The sequence below is a fragment of the Anas acuta genome, chromosome 2 (genome assembly GCF_963932015.1).
Source record: "Anas acuta chromosome 2, bAnaAcu1.1, whole genome shotgun sequence".
Taxonomy (NCBI): Eukaryota; Metazoa; Chordata; class Aves; order Anseriformes; family Anatidae; genus Anas; species Anas acuta.
The window spans coordinates 125,877,651-125,892,239 of NC_088980.1; the positions used below are offsets into that span (position 1 = coordinate 125,877,651).

General features: G+C 36.9%; 1 long non-coding RNA gene across 4 annotated transcripts; it reads left to right on the plus strand.

Moving 5' to 3' along the window:
* The first annotated feature begins 1,858 nt into the window (after window positions 1-1,858).
* On the plus strand, window positions 1,859-13,429 carry LOC137851203 (uncharacterized). 4 transcript variants are annotated; one of them, XR_011093054.1, is made up of 6 exons: window positions 1,859-2,002; window positions 7,893-7,930; window positions 8,816-8,937; window positions 12,020-12,162; window positions 12,951-13,098; window positions 13,187-13,429. It is a non-coding gene; the product is annotated as an uncharacterized lncRNA (long non-coding RNA). The 4 variants fall into 4 exon arrangements; XR_011093055.1 differs by lacking the exon at window positions 8,816-8,937 and having other exon boundaries at window positions 1,879-2,002; XR_011093056.1 differs by lacking the exons at window positions 1,859-2,002; window positions 7,893-7,930; window positions 8,816-8,937 and adding an exon at window positions 11,722-11,769.
* Window positions 13,430-14,589: the final 1,160 nt, after the last annotated feature.

Below are 14,589 nucleotides of genomic sequence, written 5' to 3' on the forward strand. Positions count from 1 at the left end.
ACCAGCAAAATAAACATAGATTGTAAGACTACTTTCTAGACTGGTTTATGTCTTCTTTTTTTCAGTAAAACAGCACATTTGAGGATCACACAATATTTCTGCAAGGAGTCTGATGCTGTCCAAGGAAAGAAGCCTCTGATATTTCAGTTTAAAAGGTGTTCAACAGATTTGACTTGCATTTATCTGGAAACAACAGTTAGAATGCTAATTTTCTTTGGTTGTCTGTCTGACCTGTATATGCATGAAGCTCAACAGAGGCTATTTAATAATGTTAAAAAGCTATTTATTTAAAGGAGGTCAAGCGGTTTTTGTGTTTTCAATTAATCGATGTTAAAAAATAAAATTAAAAAAATCTTCCCTTCTGAGTGTGACCCTGATTCTTGGCGTATATTGTTGAGTTGCAGAAGCTGGGGGTTCCATTCTGTTACTTATTGTGACAAATGCATAAGCTGTGTCTACACTGATGTTGTTAAGAAGACCAACCAGTGTGCCTCAGCTAGTGGTAGTCTGGCCATAAGTTTTTGTTTTGCACTGTAGTAATCTGCATTGGATCATCTTCATGTTAAGCAAAGGAATAAATAACAATGTCCTGCTGAAAGTCAACAGAGCTCCTAGGATCAGACCGCTTATAGGGCTTGAGTTTGAGGAGATTATGGCAGGTATGTTCTATGGACCAGCTGTGAAGTGGCCTTGATGTTAGCATGAATCAGAAGTATACAGAGAGCCCTTACTGAGAAGAGCTTCTCTCAAAAACAGACAAGAAATGAGTGGATGGGACGTTAAGTAGGAAGAGTATAAATACCTTGTCCAGATTCACAGTCATATATCCACTGTTGCGTGTCATTTTTAAAGGTATTTATTGGCTTAAGTCTTAATTTTCAGAGCAAGCTACTAGAACTTAAAGAGCAGACTGGTACACCTTGTCTAATTCATGATGATTAGAAATGGCAGGAGACAAAGTAGGTGAAATGTAGTGGATCTAGTTAACTAGAGAACACTGCTCTGCAATAAGGCATATGATTGATTATTCTTTACAGAGGCTGCCTTAATAAACTCGTCTCTTTGTTTAGTTCATGTTAGACAAAGAGGTGTACAGCTGCACTTAGGCAATTTACAAGATGAGTTGAGGAAGTCAAACGCATGTAGAAAAATCCCAAAGTATATTTTTTCTTCGTTCCTTTCTTTAAAAGGAAATTTTTAGGTTTGGTGCAATACCAAGTCAGAAAGTCAGGCACGCAAAACTCAGGAAATTCCAGAAGCCAGAGTTCTTACAATACTATTAACTCACTCATACAGTACTTCAGTAGCATTTTGATTTCTGTTTTTATTTCTAAATTATAATCATGGTACTTTATTCAATGTGCTGTTAAAAATGTTGCACCATTAAATAGTTAAGCTGTGGATAAGCTTGATGTTGGGGAAGAATCTTGAAATTTGCAGGCTTGAATTCTAGCTATTTTCATTTAGCATTACATCAGCATTAATTTTACTACAGTTCAAAAAATAATTGTATAAATGAGTATTATGTAAACTAACACACAGAATAATTCCATATTAATCTAATTCAGATTCCTTATATGTATCCTGTATAACATCCCTTTTTATCCCTTTCCTGGTTATTCTGCTAAAAACAGATAATTGGCAGTTACATATATTGCTATATTTATTTATAAAATCCATTTATGAAGTTAAAATAATGAAAATATAATTGATTTTTTTTCAAATTAACAAAATGATAATCATCCTTTCTTGGTCCAAATGCTGCTTTATTGTGCAATTTTTTGAGATGCTTATAGGATTGAAAACCCTGTCTAAAACCTTCTGTGAAGGCAAATCAGTCCCCACCAGCAGCCTGCCTGGAAAGGATTAAAGGAGATGTTCTTTGCATGCCTATCTATGACTAAAGAAGCAGCTTCTCTAAAGGAAATTGCTTTTCAGGCAGAGCTGAGACCATGCAGAGAGGTAACCAGTCAGACTTTTGGTGTCACTGGAATAGTTCTGTGTGAGTATGTGTTCCCCTTCACTATGTTTCTATGGAAGACATCATCTGCTGCTGTCTTTTGGTAGCTTTATAGCAGGATATGATACCATTGCTACCCTGTGGATATAGAGGCTTGAGAACGGACATATTTGGAGCTGTGTTGTTTAATCTGCATCGTTAGTTGATCATTCAAGTCAGAACCTGAATGCTACTGCATTTAAACTGGACAAAAATAGCCCCAGAGACAGGAACTCACAGACAGTCTGTGCTAGTTGAGGCCAGATGCCCTTTGTCCAATTCCGGTGCATTAATGAGTTGTGGACCCTTCCATTTTGCTAACTCTTAGACTGCTCTAAAACACAGAGGCAGAAGCCATTAAAAGTTAAGGTGGAAACAAAATTGGCCAATGTTGCAGTAATGAAGGTATCAAGATTGTAGTTTCTAATAGACCCACAGTCAGAGCTGGTATGAGTCATTATTACAAAAAAAAATCAGTGGTGCATCTACTTACATCAGACCTGAATTTGATTTTAAAGTCATTATGCCATGAATCATATTTTAAATCTTTGCCTTGAAAAGTTTTGTTTTAATCAACCTGTTACAGAGATGAAAGCTTCGCAGTACCTTTCAGAAACAAAGAATACGTGCAGAGTTTAAGTTTTTAAAAACTGTTTAAGCTTCTAAGATGGGGAGTGCATACGGAATCAAAAATTTTGGAATATGGAGTTATTTTTGGAATAAAGAACTATTTTAAAACAAGTCCAAGAATGTATGTTTAGGACTGATTCCAGAACAGCACCATTTATTTATTTTTTTCCTTTGGATTTGAAAGAAAGCCAAAAAGCTATAGCTGATTTAATTTTTCTATTGTTGTGTAAATTGTGACTGTGATATAAGGAAACTTAACTGAACAAAAAGCAGATTTCTCATATCTATATAGGTATATAAAAGTTAAAAGATAACTGTGCTTAGTTAATTTTCTTGATGGTAGCATACTGGATCTTCCCATTCTTGTGTGTTATAAGAAATTCTTAGGATTCTTCTGCACAAAGGGAAAGATGAAAATCTTGCCTAAATGGCTGGCAGAACAGCAACACCAGCAACATCAGCTGAGACTGCAGTTGTCCATCTGTAGCAGCACATGGAGGTGGAAGTCCAGCAGTAACTGTATGAAATTCATTGCAATCCCCAAGCCTTGTGTGAAATACGGGAGGAGAAGCAAACCAAGCTTCTAACCCAACACTAGTGGCAATGCTGAAACTCAGAAATCCCTCAAAGTGTTTGGACAGCTAGGTGCCCAACGTGTTCAAACAGATTTGTATCTTGTTCTTAGGGACACAGAAGGAAAAAAAGGACACAAGGCTAAGTTATTTGTGCCTGACATTCATAAGACAGCCCAAGAGCAGGGGCAATAATGTCAAGGTACCAGTCAGATCAGCCATGAAATTTCTTTCATACATCTTGAAGTAAAGAGGCAGGTATTGTTATTTAAAGACTGGAGATACCTTCTCTCCTCAGACCAACTACCTTGAAGAAAGACTGAAAAACTTTTATTGGTCTTCCAAACTGCAAAAGGTGTTTCGGTTCATACAGATTATGTTGCATAAAGGAAACGCCAAGGGAGCTTTCTGTGGAGCAAGGACTGTAAGGAAGAAGCAGAATTCTTGCCTCAGCAAGAATTAGATCTGAAACGCAGGCTTTAGCTTAATGCTTCATACTGATGCTTCAGCACTATCATGTTATGGGAAAGAAAATGAACCAGGAAAACATTTATGGAGACTCTGAAATAGGACCTGCAAAAAGCTAAGTTGTATTAGCATACTGATTACCCTAAGGTAAGCAGTTCTCATTGTCAAAGACAATCTCATTGTCTTTGTTTTTGAATAAAGAATAAATCCACACCTGATGATAGAATGCTATGCTGCAGTGCATGTAATACTGTGTTGTGGAGGAGATACAATCACAGGATGTAGTCTTGTAATGAGCAGATAGAGAAGAGACTTTTCTTACTGTGTGTGAGAGCATAACCAAACACCAGTTTGTTGGTGATTCTTTGTGCTAGGAAACAAATATTATTTTTATGTGGTTCATTGACCCATTCAATGATGGTTCTGTTTAAGGAGGTACTCTGTATTTCAGCCACAGTTCAGAACATGTATCCAGGACAGCAGTAAGTAACTTCCCTGCTTACGTCCACTAATGATTTATTAGGTATTAGTAACTGTTATGTTTTTGTATGTATTATAATTAATCTCTCCACAAGACCTTCCCTCAAAAGTGGTTTTGTCCTGCTACACTGCAGTCCTTCATCTTGTGTTTGTTTGTGCAGGAGTGGTTCTAATCTGGGCTGTTTGCCCTGTAACCTGCAGTTCCCCAGGCTCCTGCTGGCTGTGGGCACTTTTTGTAATGTTGTGTCCTGTTGACATGTAACCACAGAATTGAATTTTGGAATAGCAGGCTGACATTGTCTAATGTTACTGTGTCACAATTATACAGTGTACTTCAACAGCACTGGCCATTTGGCAGTCTAAAGGTGCTTAGCAGTACTAAATGAGACATATTCATTAACATTAATGCAGTAGGAATACAGTAGGATTGAGTTAAATACTTGTGTCACAAATGAGAAAAAACAGAAACAGAATGCTTCCTTATTTTAACAGTTTTACCAGAGCTGATGGAGTCTTAGGTTTGACTATGGAAATAGGAAAATTGGAGGGACGGTGGTGGTGTCCCTTTCAAAAAAGAATAAAAGGTAAAACTTTAGGCAGACTTTTTTTTTTTTTTTTTTTTCCATGAGACAATGGCCTACTTTAATGTTGCCTATTTTATCACTGCTGCCATTTGTATTTACAGTGCTTTGTGTAAGGACATTGGAGTTGCACAGACTGATTCTGGCTAGCAAAATGGTTTAATTTAAAGTAATAGCTTGCTGAGCTTAAGAAACTAGGGAATTTATCAAGTTTTATGTGCTCTAATGCAAAGTTCTTGGTAATAATAGCTGCTTGGCATTAGCTGTAATTGATATGACAGATACTTTTGGTATTTCCTAGCTTTCCATGAGGAAAATACATGCATATTTCTAACTTTACATTTCTTCAATACTCAAATTCCACTAAGATAAATATAACAAAGTTTCTTGCAGTAATCTGCAAAGGACAATGCCAATTCTTCAGACCTTAAATAACAGAGATCCATTTACTATTGTGGATACTTCATCTATAACACAATGCTCTTTGCATGACTGCATATGAGAATGTATCAGTCTAATTATCAAGGCTATAGGGAATTTAAAGCTCTCACCTAACTCACTAAGACTGTGGGCTGTTAGGACCTCTGAGGTCAGGCCCACAGTTAATGTCCATATTATTATATATAATGCAATTCATGTAGGAGTAATGTACAAAAGTAAGGTTTAGAAACAGGTCATTTTCACATAATAAAATTCCTTAAACCTTGCATATAATGGGCATGTCTGATAGAGCATGGTGCGACAGTGATCAGTCTGATGGATTAGTAATTTATCCAAAAGCAAAAGTTTAATTTTACAAAAGCTTGTGGAAACTTTCTTTTTTCTTCTATAGTTGCACTAAGATTTTCTGAGTTTTATTATTTGAGTCTCATATTCAGACTATCTAAAACTTAGAACAGACCAGTTAATTCACTGGCTACCAATTGTAAATTTCTCATTCACTGAACTTACTCTGGAAGTGGCCTTATTAGGTTCAATGTGACTTCTGAAAAAGTGTTCAAAATAATAAGCAGTGGTTCTTCAGTCTGGCTCCCACTATTCCAGAGCTTCCCCAGCATCGCCAGATGGAAGGTTCAACAGAAGTGCAAGTGCTCATTTGTGCAGTTTTTATATTAAGATTTTTCACTTCTGTGCTTGCAATGAAATATTGAACATGGGACAGATTTAAAAATGGAGCTAATTAACTGTTTGGGAACATGTATTTCTTCATTCCTTAATCTGGAGAAAAGTCCATTAAACACCTACATATATTATTTTAGCAACTGTCATATTCTTAACTGTACTACATGGGAGACAGCTAGATTTCAGGTGAATGCATGTGGAATTTTCCTTTCTAGCCTAGCCATGCCAAATGTTTATGGGGTTTACATGACTACACTTGAAAGTTTTGCTGATGAAGTGTATCCATTGTACTTTACCAAAAGGGGCTCAGTACAAGTACATGGTTTATGGTCAGGAGTGTTTGGGTAAGGCATTTGCATAATTTTCTCAAGTGGCAATGACTCCACACTGTCTGCTCAAGTAGCTTTAAGAAAACACTAGATAATTTTCCAAATGGTAGTACCTCTGTTTGACTGTGAACCTTGCTGCTGTGTTTAAAACAGAGTTTTTATACATGATAGATTATTTTTTCCCTTTGGTCTCTGGAGTCTGGCTGATACAGTGTGTGTAAGGAAGATGAGGTATAATTTCTGAAAAACTTTTCCAGGCCTGTAACAGAAGTAGCCCAACAAAGAATGATGAATTAATATATACTACTGCTTTGTATTTCAGCTAACACTAAGGTCTGATAACTTTTGACATAGTTAACTAGAGGAAGAGATATTTTATTCTGTGAATTGGACTATATTCTTAGGCTATTGATTAACACCGGTCATGATTTGGCCTAATTTGGATGGGGCTGTGTGTTTTAAGGATAATAGAGAACTTTAAATCTTCCTAAAAACATCTTGGTACATTTTCTTTCTTCTTCCTCATTATAATAGTTGATATCCTTACAACAGATTTTTTAACAAATTGTCATCTCTCCTGAACTCCTCTTGTTCCTACATTAAATTTGGAGTAAGGTATAACATATACTATAAAGGTACTAAAATGTGCTTTCTTAAATTCACATCTTTGTGTTTTCCTTCCCTTTTTTCCTAAGAAACATGAACCTTCATTGTTACTGTTTAGTCTTACTGAAATTGCTAATGCATGCTCACAGTCTGGTGGTTGGTTATAATCCTATTAGCTGTTTACTTCACTTTCAGGAATAAAAAGGCACATACTAAGAACTTGCCTAAATTTGTCCCACTATGCTGCTTTTAAAGATATCTGAGGAGTATCTGCTAAGCTTTGTGCCACAGCTGATTTGCAAAAAGCCTAATAATTTTAATATTCTGGACATGGAGGTCTAAAAAGAGAGCTCCGTTTCAGGGCATTGCTTCCCGTGCTTATCATTATTACAGGAATTTCAGCAAGTCTATTTCCTTTCTTCATCTGAAACGAAGTGCTAAGTGGAGAGAATTAAGAGCAGGTTTATCACAAACAAAAAGGCACCATTTTGTCAAGTACTTTTTGTTGCTTTTTCTCTTCTTTATTTTACACTTCATGTCTGCCCTCAAACGCCTCTATTTCCCCCCCTTTTTTTTTTTTTTTTTTCCCAAGTCTTTGAACCAGTGCTTTTAAACTATCAATTTTTGAGGCCATCTCCTCATTTGGGTGCAGAGATCAAAGATCAAAGGGCTGGAAGATAGAGCCTCCTTGTTCATACTTAAAATAGTTCTGGCTCTTTTCACAGCATCAGGCTTTAAATTGTAAACTACCATGGAAAACACCAAAACCATGCCTCCTTCTCCCATGACACCTCTTCAGTGTGTCAAACTTTTCTGTCAGGTTGTGTCTTAAAATAAGTTTGGCTTCTTGTGCCCCTATCATCTATTGCAAAGCATCTACTGCACAATCTCACTTCTTCAATGATTAAAATATGTAATCTAAGCTTATTTCCAGCTTTCATAGCTTAGTCATACCCCATTGTTCTTGTACTAGTAATGTTGTTACAGCTTAAGCAAATTTTCTTTCTTCCTGGTATATGCTTACATAAGGTATCTATGTACAATAATTATTCTATAAAAATAGTAGAGCAAAATAGCAAAACTAATAAACTACTGTATTTTACAGGAGGAAAGAAAATTTCCACAGGGTGCTATTCCCAAAAGGTAAGATTATAAGCAAATATCTGTACTTGGAGCCCATAACTTCTGAAGTGTATTTACTAAATTAAAGCCTATCACACAAAAGCACAAGTGAGAACAGTATTCATCACAAATCCAGCATTTTCAGCAACATGCTAAAAAAGTTTAAATGCTTGAAAATAAATACAGTATTAATAATAATAAAAAGAAAAAATAAAACCAACTCACAAGATCTTTAACTCCCCTTTTGGAAAATTAGTTCACATGAATACTGTTAATACTGATAAATAAATAGTGATTTCATGATGCTGTTTATTTACTGCCATTTAGATTTTATCTTGGATCAAAATATGTAAACAAATACACAACTCCAGCAGTTTTGGAATTAAATACAGAACTGGTATTAAAATTATAGTTCCAGTTGATACAAAGCATGATCTAGCCAGAAACTTAAATTAAGGTTGAATCACAAGCCATCTGTATTGCTATAAACACCCTTGCTGCATGCAGAAATCTAGTCACAAAAGAATACTCCTTATTCAATGCTGAGTTTTGTAAGAAAAACACATTTATTCATCCCATTTATTTTATATTGTTTTAATTATCTCAACAATATGATCATTCAGAGAAAGGCATTCTTGACCATGAAGAAAACTGTGATGAATGATTAAGATAAAAATTGTCATTTCAGAGTCTACTTTAGCAAGTTTCCCTCTTGCCAAGGAATTGACATCATAGGTGACACTGGCAGCTTCATAGTATCATGAATCATCTATGACAGAAGAGTTTCCATCCTAGTTTGAGAATAAATATTAATAATATGTAATTAATTACTAGGTTTCTATTTTCCAGATTATTAAAAAACATTAACAAGTCCTCATAGCAACACTCTTCTCATTTTTCATGCAGAGAAAAGAACAGGCTGACTAGGTACTTCACATTTACTTGGCCAACTGTGTCATCTGCTCCACTCAGGGCACAGTTACTTGAATTCCCCCCTCCTGAAGTCCCAAGTGCTGTCATCTGCAAAAGTAAGTTCAGCTGCCTCCCATCCCTTCCTGTCCACTTCTGAGGTCACTGGAGGTCAGCTATGACCACTGAACGTAGCTTACAACTACACAGGAGGCTTTGAACACGGGCTATGGGGAACCCCTTCAAAAACAGATAGGCAAACACGGGAGTACTGGGAGCACTGGCTTGTGAGTCCTCCCCACCTCACACGCCTTTGCTTCATCCCTCATGGGTACAGAGAGTCTTTAACATCAAAGACCACCACCTCCCAGAAGGAAGCAATAGGTCATTGCCTTCACAGAACAACAGGTTGGAGGGGACCCTTGGAGGCCATCTGGTCCAACCACCCCCACTCAAGCAGAGTCACCCTGAGCCAGTGGCCCAGGACCATGTCCAGACAGCTTTTGAATATCTCTGAGGAGGGAGACCACAACCTCTCTGAGCAATGTGTGCCTGTGCTTGAGTACCCTCACAGAAGAGGGTACCCGAGTACCCTCAGTTCTTTTCATGGCCAGTTCGAACAGGCTCTGATAGGCCAGAGGACCTGTCCTGCGCCAAGGCCTTGGGCAGTCAGAGGAGCCCAGCAGGCCCTCAGCAGGTGCATTAATGAAACTGCAAGCCATGATGGCAGGGTGGGACTGAGAGGTATGTGCATACCTGACGGACTGCAGCCATGGGCCACCTGTGGGCCACCCAGCTGGCAGCACTGCAGTTCTCGTGAGAGGATCACCACCCATGATCTCTGCCATTTCTGTTCCTCTTCTCTTCCATAATATCATGAAGGATCTCCTCTGTTTTTGTGTCAGCCTTCTTTCTGTTTCCTCCATTTCATTTTTCATCCGTGAGCATTTATGACGCATAGTAAGAGAAGCAGAAGCTTTTATGGCCTTTGTGTGGATGAGGGAAGGAGAAGCATCAGTTTTCTGCTCCTTCTTTTCCTCATCCCAGTCTCTGTTGCCCCTCTGTTTTGTGTGCTAACATGGGACAGTGGAACTAGCCACAGTGCAAAAAGTTAAGTTGCTCAATTCAGTGGAGAGTACTATTTAGGCCAATGCAGCCATTCAAGCAAGCAATTGAAAGCACAAAAGGTTGGTGCCCATGCCTGTGAGCTTTGGTCATGATTGAGCTTACTTCATTGAAAAAATGTATAGGTCAGACTCACTTGAACAGAGCTGGCTGGCAAGGAGTTGGTAATCAGAAAAATATCAATGTTAAGTGTATTAGACATTAGGCAGTGCTGGTCCATTTCTTTTGCTGTACTGTTTCTCCTTTGCTTGTACAGAGGAAAAATGTTTTTCCCTAAAAATATTTTCAGACAGACAAATATGCACAGCATAGCTTCATTTCTGAAATAAATGAATGTTTGCACTGATCTCTTTCATGCTTCTGTCTCTAATTTTATACTTTATTGTGCTAACTCTTCTTCAAATTTCCATTCTCATTCTCTTCTTTTGCAGCTCTGACAACTGGGCTTTTCTCCAGGCCTCCACCCATCTTTATACATTTCCTTCTTTTCTTCACTAGCAGTTTGCTTCACACAGGATTTCTCTCCTATCTCGTGTGGTTTCTCTCCCTACATCCACATTTATTTTCACATTTTACAATGAAATTCCCTCCCTCCATTTCTTTTTCCCACCTCCCTCTAACAACATTTTCTGAAATATTATTTATTTCTGGTGATTTCTGGTTATCATTTTTCAAGCTATTGTTTGCCTCCTTATCTCTTCAACCTGTTGAAGACCTTTCAACCTTTCTTCTTTCTTTCCTGCTATTCATTATTTGCTTCCTTATTATTTGATCTCTTTGACTCAGTCCCTCCAAGTCTATGTCTAGTTATGCTTTCCATTTATTTGGCATTTATTTTCTAGAAAATGCTAGATAGTCCTGTTAGATGATGAACAGCTTCCAAATTCAGCTGAGTTCAGTGGATACCGAATGGCATTCTCCATCTCATGGAATTTGATTCTCTCATTCTCTCTGTTTCTTTCCTGTACACCTGTCCTCATGTTTCCCATGCCACTTTTTCTTTTGTTTTCTTTGATACTCAGAATTTTTTCATTCTCCTGGGTTGATCCCTTGTATTCCTCCCTCTCCTAAAGCTCCATTTCTTTCTTTACCTTTAATAGTAACTCTACTATTCCTTTTGTTTCATAAGTAATATGAATTTGATTGCAGTGATGATAGTGAATTTAACGAAATATATAATAAACCTAGTAACCAATATGTATTAAGTATAAAAAAAAACAGTGTTATGTTATTTTTATACAATTTATTAAGTAAAACATAAGAATAATAAAAATTATAAATAAAACACATTAACTGTACAACATCACAAAGTAAATATAAATATCTTCTTTGATATATTAATGTTTTGGAATATCTGTCATTGAATCAGAATGTACTATAAAATCAGTTGTAGGTAAAAATTTTAATCTACAGAGCATGTGGAAAATTTATATTTTCATTGTTTTAGAAAAAATTAAGATATATTTAACTGTTGAAATATGAAAATCATCTTTGGAATTCATTTGGATATTGCACTTTGCAAAGTGTCTAATTTTATTTCCTTTTTGCTTTTCAGAACTGTAACCATACATGTAATCCTTCTCTTCAAGAGGAAAAAATATTTCATTTTATTGAAATATAATTAAATGTACATATAATTTCTAAATATTAAATATTATATATATAACACTAAATCTCATGAGCCAATTGTTGCCTTTATTTCCATTATACACTATTTAAATATGTAAAGGTTGAGTGTCAGGAGAACGTAGCCAGGCTCTTCTCTATTCAATGATAGGACAAGGGGCAATGGGTGCAAGCTGGAACATAGGAGGTTCTGCTTAAATGTGAGACAAAACATATTTATGATGAGGGTGACAGAACACTGGAACAGGCTGCCCAGAGGGGTTGTGGAGTCTCCTTCTCTGGAGACATTCAAAACCCACCTGGATGCGATCCTGTGTGACGTGATCTAGGTGTTCCTGCTCTTGCAGTGGGATTGGGCTAGATGATCTTTCAAGGTCTCTTCCAATCCCTAACATTCTGTGATTCTGTGATTTATTACTGCATGTTGTTATTTTTTTCTCTGCATTTCAGTAAGCTGCTGGTGCTTTTCACTATCCGTGAAAACTTTCCTGACAACACCCAAATCTTCTTTTGCTTGTGAGAAATGTTTTGCTTTGGATCTTCCAAAACAAGACTGAAGGCATTTTGGTGGTACAGACCATATGGCAAAATTGGTGAGTAGTGCATCAAAAACTTTCCAGCAGTTGCATTATTGACTTAGAGTTGACTTAGAGGAAATGCTGTTGAAAGAGATAAGTTTTATATTAAAACTTATTTTTCATTGACCAAGAAAACTCTGGGTCATACTACTTCTGCTGTTTGACAACTAAGTAGAAGGGAAAGTCCAAAAGAAAAACAAGCCAAATGGATTCAGTCTCAGTCCTGTAACTTCAGAGCCCTCATAAAGTAGCTATATGATAAATCTAATCTAATGTAAACGTGGACCATCAGGGAAGCCTTTGGGAGTTTAAACATTTTTATTAAATTGTTTATACCTTATGTCCATTTATGTACTACACACAGTGAAAATTTGACTTCTAAAATTCTGGTGGATATAAAAACAGTTATTATGATCTACTACTTCTTGAGAAGATTATAAATGTCAGGGTGAGGTTGGGTGTTGCAGTTGTAAATTAAACATGAAAGTTACCCGAGAGTGTTTGTAGCCTGTACCCAATTCTCCACCATGAGACTGGAATGAGGCTTATCTGTTTTTACATGAAAAAATCCAGTTAAGAGAGTACAACCAGCAGTAGTTATCTATATATTGGTGTGAATTCAGAGTTTATAAAAGGTTCTGGCATGACAGTAGCAAGGACTGAACTCTTTGACTTGTCCTCAGACATTTACAGCAGAACTCGCTCTCTTCTCTGTTCAGCAACAAACTTTATTCTATTCTAAAAAGTAAAAAACAAAACAAAACAAAACAAAAAACAGTGCTCCTTTTTTTTTTTTTCTACAGTTAAATTATTAAATCTACAGACTGGTATACAAGCAATGCTTTGAATTTATCTGCCAACCAAAGAATTGCTAAATTTTATGATGCATTCACCTTGTGGATGTGAACTGGATTGGAAACATGCATGAGAAGGAAAAGGCGAGTGAAGACGGTAAGAAAAAACACAGTGCTTCCCCAGATAATCTAGAGAAATAGTGATTTTTAACCCTTACTCCTCATATTTTTCCACTATTTGGTAGGTGTCTTGCCTCTCACCCTGATTCCCGAATGCCAGAATACCATCAACCCCTGGGATATGGAGCTATGTCCCTGGGTCCTCCCACTGCACTGTAGAGGGTTAGTTCTAGTCCTGCTGTACCAGAAGCACCATCTCTGCTGAAGAAGGAAGGTCTGTCCTCTCACAGAAGATGTATAAATTTAAAAGCAGGTGTTGAAAAGTGTTGCAGTTGCAAAATCAGTTGAAATAAAAATAAGAAAATTCAGCTTTCCATTGTGATCTTTCAAAGCTACATTTGACAATAGCAATTACAGACAACTCCACAGTGTAAAGAAAATATAAATCTGGAGTTTCAGATTATATTCCTTCACATTTAAATAACCTCAGCTGTGCTTATCATCACTTCAAGCTAATTCAGTTGAATGAACTGTAAACCAAATAGATGCTTGTCCTTAAAGACAATAGCTTCTGTGTCCAGGTCAAGCTCTAATATTCACAGTGGTGGATGAGGAACTGCTAAAATAGTTAATGAATACATTATGTTAACATGACTGTTGAGATGACTGTTGGGTTATTTGTGCAGTTGAATACTGGTCTGTAAGAAAAGCAAACAAGAATAGTCTGAGATAAGCCGTATCTTGGCAAACATTTAAAGGCGGAAACAATGAAGGCAGAACCAGGGCCTTTACATGTATTGTCTTAATCTCCCATTTAGCTCCTTGTAAGGAAATAAAAACCCAGAAACTGAAAACAGGCTGGGTTAAAGGAGTGTCTGCCTTAATATATAGAACTGGTAAGTCCTGGGGTGGGGGAAGAACCAGGCCATGACATAACCATCTGTTTCAGCATTTGTTGTTTTAAAGTCCATTTTGTACTCTGTATATGAAAACAAGCCAAGGAGCATCACAGAAGAGAGGCTGTATTAGGTCATTCTGCACGACTCTCTTGTCTTGAACAAAAGCCTAAAGCAAATGCCTCGGAAAGAAGACAAGTTTAGGGGAATAATATCTTGACAATTGCTCTGAGAAAATTCCCAGCTGACAATGGTTTGTAGTGCAGGGACTACCTGAGGTAGAAATGATTTCTGTGCATTTAATCATCCCCTGTTTATTTCTTTTCAGTGTTCTTATCTTGTCTCTTCTCAAACATATATAAATTTTTAGCACTAGCTATCCTGTGTCAATGAGTTTCATTAAAAATATGTTGTATGTAAAAAATGTCTCCTTCAGTTTGTTTTGGATCTCCCACTTGCTGTCTTTATTTGAATGCCCTTCACACTTGCATGAGGTCAAGATCTAATGAAAGCCATTTCAACAAATACTGAAAACTATTTCAGGCAAGTGTTTTTGTCCTTATCAGGGCCTCCAGACAGTATGCAAGTACATAGACAAAAGGAACAGGAACAGTATACACCTGAGACCTGGT